We start from the raw sequence: 12,324 nt of genomic DNA, 5'->3' as shown, positions 1-12,324 counted from the left end.
TCGATTCATCCTATATAACTGAGGATTCCCAAATTAATATCCATTGTGGAAGGCAGAAGGGTGGAACTGGGAAACAAGAATTAATATTCCAGGATGCGCTCCTAAAAATATCTATTTAAGATATAATCTCAGAATTGCTTGACTCTCTGGAGAAACTAAATTTTTTGCGTTTAGCTTTATTTTTTAATTTATTTTTTTAAACCTGAGAAGACTAGTTCATGGAAGCTATATGATTTGTGTAAATTAGCAGAAGAGCTAAGACTAAAATCCAAGTATTGTACCACGACTTTTTGAAACTGAGGATCAGTAACCTACCAGAATATCCAGTCACTCAATCAATAGCAGGTTTTCTAGATAGGTATTTGAATGTTGTAGATAGGTGGTAAATATATATTTTATCAGTCGAATCATATGGAAATGTTTTTATTTTGTCAGTTCTTAGAGACCTCATGGAACATAGGTGGTTAAAGTTGTCAGGATTGAAGTTCCTACCTTCCCATTTCTAGTCCGTTTATTTCCCCTCTGGTGCTACTTAAACACATCTATTTCTCTATAATTTGTCTTTGATTAATTCATTAATTTACATCCCTGTAAAAGTGAAATTCCCATACAATACCCATGTACTCAGTTCTGAGAACTTTATTTGAAACTGAGGTCTCTATTTCTAAGGGTCTGTTACAAGTATCCATTTAGTGTTGTCATGTAACACTTTAGTCCAAAATGAAATGTTTCCTTCACATATCATCCCCTCCCTAACAAAGGCAGGCTATTAGAAAGGCTGGATTCATTTTCTGCTTTTCCTTTCTTGCTTTTCTCATGGGCAGAGCTATTAAACATTATCAATTGTGTCTCAGAGCTGTCTCTTAAATCTGTACTCTTGAATTTCTCTGGTTAGCTACTAAAAAACCCTCACTTTATCACCTATTACCTTCCCACAGTTTCCCATCATTCGCAGAATTCTTGCTCATTCCAAAGATTTTTGCAATCTCGCCTCCATTCTGTTCTCCAGTCTCAGTAATAACCACTTTCCCCACAAACTCCCTACTCTGTTTCCTACCTATCCTCTATTTCGGTAACATGCATTTTACACAACGCCTCTCTTTTTTCCCTGGAATGTTCTCTATACCAAGATTTCCCATACCTTCTTGAAAATAAGAATCAAGTGAAGTGCTTGTAATGAATACAGCTGCCCATACTCTTCGCGGAGTCTAATTGAGAGGGTCTGGAATGGTTCTGGGAAACTGTATTTTTTTAAATTTTTTTTCTTTAATTGAGTTTATTGGTACATTTTATATATAGTACAGTTACATTCATTATTGGGACCTTGTACCTTTACATGACAGGTCTTGGTTCTCATTTTTTCCCCTTGTCCCTGCCCTCCCTTCACCCCCTCCTCCCCTCCCCATCTACAAACACTTTATTTCCATCTTTTCATTATCTCACATTTTTTTTCTCCCTTATTATCCTTCCCCCACCAATCCCACCTTCCCTACACCTTTAGCCCCTTCCCATTTCACAATGTCAGTAATCTTATTAGGATCTTATGTATTATTACAGTTTATTCACACCAGAGAAACTATTCGGTATTTACATATGTGTGACTTATTTATTTCACTTAGGAGTATATCTTCAATATGTATCTATTTTTTCTATAAAATGAATTCATTCATAGGAAAATGGGAAGCTGTATTTTTAACAAACACTTTCACATTTATTCTTATCAGTTAAGTTTAGGAAGCACTTTTGTCTCTTACTCCACCTTTGGATGTAATTCTCTTACTCCTTCATCTGGGAAGGCTTTTTCAGGAGGCACAGGCAAAATCCAGCCCTCCAGGATAGCAGATCTCTGCTCTAGTAGCACTTACTACTTTTCTTATTTCCACCAGCTTGGTTGTATTATAATTACCTGCTTCGTTCCCCAATTTTTCCCCAACGGCTTTTGTTAACTACAAAATGAAACACGCTCCAAGGTCAATTCACCGATACACTTCATAGAACCAACTACGTAGCTGATACTATTCTATGTCTGATACAGAATTGAATAACACACAGTTCCTGGCTTTAAGGAGCTCACACAGGCTAAAAGGGATTATTTTGGTTAGCATTTAAAATCTTTCAAATCTTGGCCCAAGTTGCTCTTCTCTTATTCACCATCTCTCAAAGGCCTCTTCATACTCTGTTCCCCACAGCTTCAGGCCTTTTCAACCTGCTGTTTCTGCCACCTGAAATGCTCTTTTCTTCCCTACTTCAACTCATCCATTTCTTCTTTTCCTCTATTTGTCACCTCAAGCATCTTTTGCTTAAGAAATTCTTTGTTCTCTGCAATCTTGCCCTTAGCACTTTCACTTTGCATCTTTTTCAGAGTATTTGTCTCAGACTTGATTTTGCATTTGTTTGTGTGATTATTTAATGTTTGTTTCCCCTCTAAGCTGTTAGCCTGAAAAAGATAGAAATGGTGCCTTTTTTTCCTGTCCATTGTAATATAAATACCCCAAGCCTATCTTTCAGCAAAAATATTATTAATTCTTTTATTAACTGGGCTTTTGAATTATTACAGGTTTCAAATACTGTTCCAGCTACCTTACCTCTGTGTCTCTGAACTGTTCTTTCTGCTTTGGAATATCATTTCACCTCTTCTTACAAATTGAATTTCTACTTATCCTTGACAATCAATTTCAGATGTTATCATTTCTTTAGGGCTTTCCTTTATTCCTGTGATAACCAACCCGACTCCATCTTGTGACTCAGTGCCATTTTGTACCTGTGCTTGAACAAAGCACCCAAAACCTGCTTGGCGGTAAACTTGCTTGCAGTTGCAGGATGTTTTGTAGCTCACCTAGTGTGTAATGAAACTTCCCAGTGGCTCCCACTAATCTGATGTGTTTTTGCTTCTGTAAGAGTCCGTCTGCTCTCCCCTGATCCCTCCCCACCTGAAAGCATGATTTAAAAGGAGAAATCAAACTGCTTCCCATTGCTGAGGAAACTTTCTGGGCGCTAGCCCCTCCTTGGCTGCCAGCTATATTAAATAGGCTTGAATCTGGCACAGAGTGTGGTGCATCTCTATTGTTTGAACTCACTCATCCATAACTCTCCTACTATAGTGAAATCTTTCTTCCTTTGGGGACTCTATTTGTTTAGTTGCACCTCCTTATTAAGCTTAGTTATCTCCAAATTTTATTACAGTTATCTTTTTTTTTCTGATACCGGTGATCAAACTTAGGACCTTGTACTTGTGAGAGGCAGGCACAGTGTCACTGAGCTAAATTCCCAGCCTATTAAAGTTACTCTTATACACATCTTCTCTCTTACTAGGCTATATGCTTGTACCCTGATGACTGAGCTGATCTTTTAGTCAACGTTGAGTTTTTTAACCTATCACAGTGCTGTTAGGCCTCATAAGAAATATGTGTTATAAATCCATGAAATAAATAACTGACAATTAGATTTCTGCTCTGTATCTGAGATATCATTTCCCCAGGTTTTAGAATTAAAAAGTGATCACAGTCTGACCATCTGGAAAAGTAACATGGAGAAATATGAACACAGGAGAGAACTCTCAGAACAGCACTATTTCTGATAGCACAAACTCAAAATCAGCCAAATGCTAACCAACAACAAAAGATAAAGCATAGAGTAATAAAACTGTGTCATCCTTTACCAGTTACAACTCCACATAAGAACACTGACAAAACTTAAAACTGTAGTACTGTATAGAAAAACAAACCCAAAGAATGCTTAGTAAGTAATTCCACTTATATAAAGTTAAACGAAGGCATTGCTAAATTGTTGAGGGATCAGTGCATGGTGGTGTGCCCATAAGGAACATCAGGAAAACCGTGACTGTGCTATAGAGACAGGTGAGTAGCTGCAGTGACAGCTGTGGTGGTGAGGAAGGGACTTTTGGCCAGGAAGCCATGAATAGTATGGTAGGGGGACTTCTGTGATGTTGGCAATGCCCTGTTTTGAGATTGAGATTGTAGTTACGTTGAAATTCTCTGTACAAATATTCACTACCTTGTCTCTGTAGTTGTGGAATATAGCATCTTTACTCTTTTCAGGAAGATATCTAGAAGAAGAATAGCTAGATCAAATGGAATTTCTATTTTTAATTCTTTGGGGAGTCTCCACACTGATTTCCCCATGATTGTACCAATTTACACTCTCACCAACCATGAGGAAGTCGCCTCTCCCCACCCCTGTAGCCTCACTAGCATTTGTTATTGATTGATTTCTTTTTATCTGTACTGGGGATCGAACTCGGGCCCTTGCCCTTGCGAGGCAGACTCCAGAACTACCGAGCTAAATCCCTGGCCCTGTTATTGGTAGATTTCTTAATTGTAGTCATTCTTTCTGGAGTGAGTATTGTTTTAATTTGTTTTTCTTGAATGGCCAGTGATATTGAACATTTTTTAATGTATTTACTGACCATTTGTATTTCTTCATCCGAGACGTGTCTATTTATTTCAGGTGCCCATGTTTTGATTGGTTCTTTAAATCTGGGGGAGGGTCTAATTTTTTTGAGTTCTTTATATAATCTAGATATTAGTCTTCTGTCAGAGGAGCAGCTGGGAACCTTTCCCCCTGTTTTGCCATAGTTCTTGCTACTTTCGGAAACTTCTCAAAATTTTCTTTCACCAGTGTTTTACAATGTATGATCAAAAGTTTAGTAAACGCTGCTGCTGAGGGCATTCCAATGGAAAGGATTATAAAAACATTATGATGTGTCCTTAAAGAGTAAAATAAAAGGTAGTTAATAGGATACAGGAAGATAGATCTTTTGCAAAAGTAAAGGAGACCAAGAGGTGGAGGGAGGAGGAAGGAGGGAAGAGGAAGGATATGAAAAAAGAATTAAGATTTGTTATACACCCATACCGACTCCCACGATGAATGGAATCATTATGTGCTACAAACATGGACCAATAAAAATAAAAATTAAAACCATTACGGTGTGTCCTCATACATCTTAATTCAGCCAATCTAGCACCATATGACTTCTGCCCCCTCCCCAAAGTCAAAATGATCATTAAATGTAATCGCTTTGAATCAATTCAGGACATTGAGGCAACAAGAAGAGCGCAACTAAAGATGCTCATGGAAGAGAATTCCTGCTTCAGAAAGTGGCAAAAACTATGGGGTAAGTGTGTTTGAAGCAAAGAGGCAAATCTTGAGGAGATTTAATAGCAGTATGTCTTTTACTGGAAGAAACTCTTAAAATTTTTATTTACTGTATTTTTCAGTCATGCCTTATCGCTCTGTAAACATGAGCATAAATGCCTGTTGTCGAGGTCCGAAAGTTTTGGGGTGTTTTGTTGCACAACATCATTTCAATAGCTGAATAATAAAACAAATGAACAGTGCAATATTCCATAATTTATGTTACAAAAATTATTTTTCCTTTCTGAATATCAGTTTATGTTATATATCATGTTTAAAATCAACTCCTGAACATTTTAAATTCAAACTTTAATACTCCATACTCTTTAATTACTTGCTATGTGCCAAGTATTTACATGGTTCATTCCATTTAATCTTCAAAATAACACTCTAAAAATAAATGTTATTATCCTAATGTTATAGACTGGTTGATAAAAATGACTTAACTCCTGCCTCCTCTTCACCGTCTAAAACTACTCTCTATTCCTTTTGTCCTCACACTGGCCTCTGAGTCACTGGGCCTACCGCATATTTTCCTGCCCTGCCTCACAGACCAATTCCTTTCGTCTGGAATGCATTCTCTTTTCCCTACATGTCCTTGGCTATCTCCACCTCATCTTTCAGCTCTCTAGAGATGCTCTTAGGATCTGCCCCCATTTGAATCAGGTTCTTTTTTATATGTACTGGTTTCCTATTGCTCTAACAAATTGCGCAAATGTAATGACTTAATGCAAATTATCTAATATTCTTAAAGTTCTAGAGGTCAGAAATTCTAAAATTCTAAATTCCATTGACAGGGATGCAATCTTTTTGAAGGCTCTAGGGGTAAATCTAATTGCTTGTCTTTACCAGCTTCTGAATGATTTCCACATTCCTTGGTTCATGATCCTGCCTTTCATTTTCAAGGATAGCAAAGTAGTGCCCTCAAACTTCTATTTTCCTCCCAAATCTCTCCCATCTATCCTGCACATCTCCTTTGGGTCTAACCTTTCTGCTTTCCTCTCCTAAGGACATTTGTGATCACATTGGGCCTACCCAGAACCTGGCTGCTCTTCTCTTGCAGTGTATCCAGACTTCCTATATTCCTTGACTAGCGGCATTTTTTTTTTTTTTTTTTTTACTACCAGAGGCACCAGCCTCTCATATACCACCCTGTCATGGCAGTTTACTTGGTTCTGGGTGGATACTTTAAGCGTGAACCATGCAAACTGGGACATGTTGAAATGAAAGCAAAAAAGTAGTAATGGAACTAAAAATAGTATTGTGTGAAACTTGAGAGTGTATTTTATTTTTGATTGATTTGATTGACTGTTTGATTGCCGTATTAGGGATTGAACCCTGGATGTTCACAATAAGTGACATCCCTAGTTCCTTTTTTTTTTTTTTTTTTTTTTAAATTTTGAGACAGAGTCTTGCTAATTTGTCCAGGTTAGGCTAGAACTTGTGATCTTCCTGCCTCAGCCTTCTAGAGTGCTGGATTAACAGGTGTGCACCAACATACCTGGCCCAAGAGTGTTTATAATGTTTAGCCTTTAGAACTTAGTAGGGATGAGGAAGGGTGTGATGCAGAGAAAAAGCTATCATCATACCAGCATGCCAATCATCATCATGGACACAGCTTTGTGTGTGTATGCGTGTGTACATATATTTGTGTGTGCATGTATGCTGTGTATGTGGTGAAAAGTATCATCTTTTTAAGCATTCATTTTCCCCAGCAGGCAAGTTTGTAACATTTCTCTGGTAATTATTCTTTAGAGATATAATTTTAGTAGTCTTGATTAAACATACATAAAATTATTTTGAAATGACAGCTTAAATTGCATTTTGGCATGCTTAAATGTTCAAGTATAATTAGTCTAACTATAGATATTTTTTGGATGATGCACTAACAGCTACTATTAAGCTACTATTGAGTTTACTCTTTGAGATTCTCCCCAATGAAAAGGAGTGCAATATTAAAAAATATGAACTATTCCTAGAGAACATTTTTAATAGAGATCTTTACTTCCCTCCCTAATTCTGGGTATAATATCTGTCACAAGAGTTTTCCTTTGCCCCAAGTAAGATGGACTAGATATGTGTGAGAACTTTTGCCACTGGTCTCAAAGTTTTAATGATTAGAACTACAGATAGGTGTATCTTCTGTCTCACTGTCGTAATGATGGCAGAGATTGTTGGATCTAGGAAATTTCAAATATTTTTATGTACTGTGTCATCATTTGGATATTTTATCATCTGTTATATATCTTCATTTGTCCATTCAAAAATATTGATGGTGTGCCTACAATGTGCCAGGCTCTGCTCTGGGAACTGGGAGCACACTGGCTAGCAAAACAAAGAATAATTTCTGCTCTCACGGGGAGTGTTCTAGGTGAGAACAGGACAGGAAAAAAGGAAAGAAAAGCAGCCTGAAATAGATGGTGGAAAGTGCTATGGAGAGAAGTAACTCTGGAAAGGGGATGGCAGTTCTGTAGATATTAGGGTGTGAGAGGGTAGGGTGGTGATTTTAAATATGAGGGGATAAGGAGCTAAAGTAAAGATCTACAAAAGGTGATGATATGAATAAAATGGATATCTAGAGGCCGGTCTCCAGGCAGAGAAGCAGCCTGGACAAAGACTACCATGAGAGTGTGCCTGGTGTGTTCCAGCCACAGTGAGGAGACCACAGTGCTCGCTAGTGGAGAGTGGTCGGGGAGTGGACAAGGAGGTATCGTTGAACTGAGGTAGGGGATGGGTACTACTTCGTGCAGAGGTAGAGGACACTTGTGAAGTCCATGGCTTTTAATAAGAGAGAAATGGCAAGTCATCAGAAGGTTTTGATCTGCACCCATTCTAGGGGGACCGTGGCAAGGTAAAAGGATTTATATAAAGTTCATTTAAAAATCTACTGGGATAATCTACTAAGAGGTGACTGTGGCTCAAAGCACAGTGCTAACAGTTTTAGAAATAGTGGCAAGTAGTCAGCTTTCTGTATCAGCCAGCATCCCGGAATTTGACGATGGATTGCAAATGGGTCATGGAAGAGTTTTTGGTTTGAGCGAAAGGAAGCTAGAGGTTATTAATTGAGGAAGAAGGGAACAGGACTGGGGAGAAGTTGTGTGTTTCTTGATTAAGTACAAATCTCATGTGATTATAGTCAAGTATAATGAAATTCTAGTGGTAAAGGAAGGCATGAAACTCAGCTTTGTGTAGGTTGAACATTAAGAGTGACACTGAAGTAGGAGGCTACATCTCATTTTAAATCCATTAAATGGTGTAGGAAGCATTTCAGTCTGCTGTGGATAAACCTTAGATTTTTAAACTTCTTTCTGATCAGGGATGAGCATGGCAGGGAAAACTCAGCCAAAGACACCATATGTTTTCATTATTGAATTAAGGCAATCAAATTTTTATTTTTGTAAAATTGTTATTTTTATAATGTCTACTTTTGTTCTCATTACTGTAACTTAGTATACAGATGATCAGTATTTGGTTCTAAGAAACAAAAGAACTGCTGATGAAAAGAATGCGTACATGCTTGTTGAGCTGGTTAATAAATATCTATTTGATGATTATTCTGCAGTATGTTTAAAGGGTAATTCTTCTTGTGTTGCTCTAGTGAGCTCATTTGGCATTCTAAAAATGGTTGCAATTTCAAGGGGTGGCCAAAATGTATCAATTAGCCTGACATCGAGGTCTTTTTAACAGATCTATAAATTTCCAATTTCCTTTGCCATCTTAACCATGGTAAATCATCCAGAACAAGATCATTCTTTTTGAACAACAGCCTCCTTATTAGCTGAGATCAATTGAGATTAGAAAATGAAAAATACACTAGACACTCAGAACTCTTTATGAAACCACATTTATAGGATGAGTATTGAATGAAGATTAATGTATTATTTTCAGCTTTTAAATCACTGATTTAAAATTTATTTTCTACATCCCACTGATGGATTAAACACTAATATATGCTTGGATGGTTTAGTTGCTTGCAAGTATTATCTTTTCCCCATTGAATTTATGTATTAATGGAAGGGAATGATTTTTAATTTAAATGTATCTTGCTCTGGATATCATATGTGCTTCTGAAAGTGCTACATAATAAATTAAATAGATTACTTTTTTCATTGAATTATAAATTAATGACTAGTTTCCTTATTTTAATTTCTGAATAATTTTTATTTATGTATTTATTTTTTTAGCTAAATTATGCGGTCCTTAGCACATGGTGCAGACCCTACATGATCTGGACTTTGCCTACATCTGAAGGTGGTCTCATCATACTGTCCTACCTCCAAGCCCCAGTTGCATTGTTTTTCTTTCAATCCCTAACACTACAGACTCAAGATATTTGCACATATTGATTGTATCTTCCTTTGGGGTACCAGGACTTGAACTCAGGACTTTGCTCTTGCCAGACAGGCAGCAGCAACACTGAGCTAAATCCCTGGCCCTATTGTATCTTAATTTTCTAATATTCTCCATTTTTTCCGTATGGCATATTTAATACATTACTTCCTGCATTGTCTTCTCTTAATTACAAACTTGGCTACAAAAATGCATGCTTTGTCTTTCTATTTACTACTGAAATTTTGCATTTAGAGCTGTGTTGGCTATATATAATGCACACAGAAAAGATGCATGAATAATGAAATAAATGAAAGAAGAAAGAAATGAGTGATTTCTTATGTTGGAACACTAGTTTCCCTTCTGCAAATTTAAGTAACTTCTACTCATCAAATTTCCACTTAAAGGGCACTTTTTAGGCCACTCTTTGACCTCAAGACATGATCAGGTTTCTTTATTACTTATTCTCATAGTTCCCATACTTTTCCATAGAACTTACTAGAAGTTTAACCTATAAAGTCTATTCTTTTTAAGATAATTTGCTTAACTTCTTGCCTCTTCCTTAAGCTGTAGGATCTGTTGGAGCAGAAAGTTTTTTTTTTTATCTTGTTCTTAATCATATCCTCTAACACTACTAGCACAACACCTGTAATATATAGATACTTGGCAAGTATATGATACGAAAATATGGATGGGTACACACCTCCTCACTGTAACTTTCAGTGCTTCTTTTCCACTTGTTCAGTATTTTTTCAATAAAAAATATAGTTAGTGAACCATAAAGCAATGTTTTAGTATCTTATTTAAATGTGCCCTGCCATGAATTCAGTAATGCTTGTAGGATCTCTTACATGTAGTAAACTCATAATAACCTTTTTACCCCAACATTTTAAATTAAAAATATATTTAATGAATTTCTCCTCTGGACCAACTCAGAGGGAAAGGTCATATAAACAGTGAAAAGATCACAGGTTTTAAAAAGTTTTTACTTTTACTGCCTGTTTGAATGTGGCCAAGTAACCAAATGAGCTTTAGTACTTTCTCTACCAAATAGAAATAGCAATGAGTATTTTGCAGGGCTTATATAGAGATTATTGATAATGCAATGTAGCATGCTGGCCACACAGCAGTTCAAAAGACGTCACTACTGAAATAGGAAGAAAAGGGCTAAAGGTGTAGGGGAAGTGGGAAGGGTAGGGGAAAGGAAATAAGGGAAAAGAAAAAAATAGGAGAAAATGAAAAAATGGAAATAAAGTGTTTGTAAATGGGGAGAGGAGGAGGGGATGAAGCGAGGGCAGGGACAAGGGGGGAAAACATGAGAACCAAGACCTGTCATGTAAAGATACAAGACCCCAATGATGAATGTAACTGTACTGTATACCTAATATGTACCAATAAATTCAATGAGAAAAAAAAAAAAGATGTCACTATTCCCTAGAAAGAAAGTGAGTTCCTGAAGGGAGACTATGGTTGCATCCTGATTGCCTTTTACATAGAAGACACTCCATGAAGGTTGGATCAACAGACTGGCAATGGGACTGGAGTAGGATATTTGCTCAATTCTCAAAGGGCTTAAAAATCTAATCAAGAAAACAAGTTCTAAAACATGTTCATGGCATTTTTAGATATCAAAATTATATAATACTTGTTGCTGTTTATTATCATACCAAATTAGAGCAAAATAAGGATTAGGTGCCATAAGAAAATAAGAGATGGCTGGCTAGGGTTACACAAAGAGATAGAGAGAGACAGAGATAGAGATAGAGACAGAGATAGACAGACAGGCAGACTGGTAAGCCTTCTGTGAAAATGTTCGGTCTCCTTGGGAGAATTTGATGCTCTGTACAATACTGGATAGCATGGATTAATTTGCTGTTCTGTGCTAATATGATGGCAGATAAAATTGTGTTATTGATCTTGGATATTCAGGTGAATGTGTCATAGTAAATGGATGCCATTTTCCCTTTAGCAGAGGTTGGCTAATGATCACAAATAGGTTCTGATAATGTTGGAAAGTGCTGCTTCAGTAAGGCTGTATTATGCAGTGTACCAGGCTTGTCTTTGAAAACTTGGACAGACAGAGTGCCACATGCCACTTTCTTTGCAGCATGCTCAACACAGGTCTCTAGTTGTGGCACATCATCCGCAATCCACATCGCATACTGCTGTCCTGTCACTTTATCAAAGTCTTGCTTGCAACTCTCATAGACGGGACAGAGACAGTGAGCATGAGCAAGATATTTCTTTTCTCTAGGCTATTCTTTGTTTTGTTACTTAGACGTCTATCAAAAGCATTTGACAAAGATCTGAACACACAAGATAGTCCCATATAGAGTTTTTTCGTACAATGGCCATCACATCAAAACTTCACATTCTAGTTATAGAAGTAAATGCAATGGCCAAGCATACTCACAAGTCCTGACTTTAGGAAGAGATGGCCACTGCCTTTAATCCACTTGAAGCCCTGTACCGATGATCCAGATGTAAAACTTAGAGGAAAATATCTGAATGTTCTTATTCTCAAGAACGGAGACCTGAATGTGAGACCAACACACACACACACACACACACTCTAAAGCATGTTGCATTTCCAGGTAGACAGAGCACACTCACACACACCTTTCAGGTCTGGCATAAGACTTCTGCTTGGAACATTGGTTTACTTTTCCCAGAGCCATTCACAAACCAGTTCTTCATCCCTGAGCGGGACCCCAGTGTGGACAAAGCAGCAACTATGGGGCAGTCATTCAACTTTTGTCTGTTCTTCGCAGCTCCCAGCGGGCCGAGTGGCGCCGGCTGGCCTTGGATCCGGCCCTCCCAGCCGGGTAGCCGCGCCGAGGG

The sequence above is a fragment of the Fukomys damarensis genome, unplaced genomic scaffold (genome assembly GCF_012274545.1).
Source record: "Fukomys damarensis isolate Sample0158 unplaced genomic scaffold, DMR_v1.0_HiC HiC_scaffold_5, whole genome shotgun sequence".
Taxonomy (NCBI): Eukaryota; Metazoa; Chordata; class Mammalia; order Rodentia; family Bathyergidae; genus Fukomys; species Fukomys damarensis.
Note: the sequence above shows the minus strand (reverse complement) of the source record.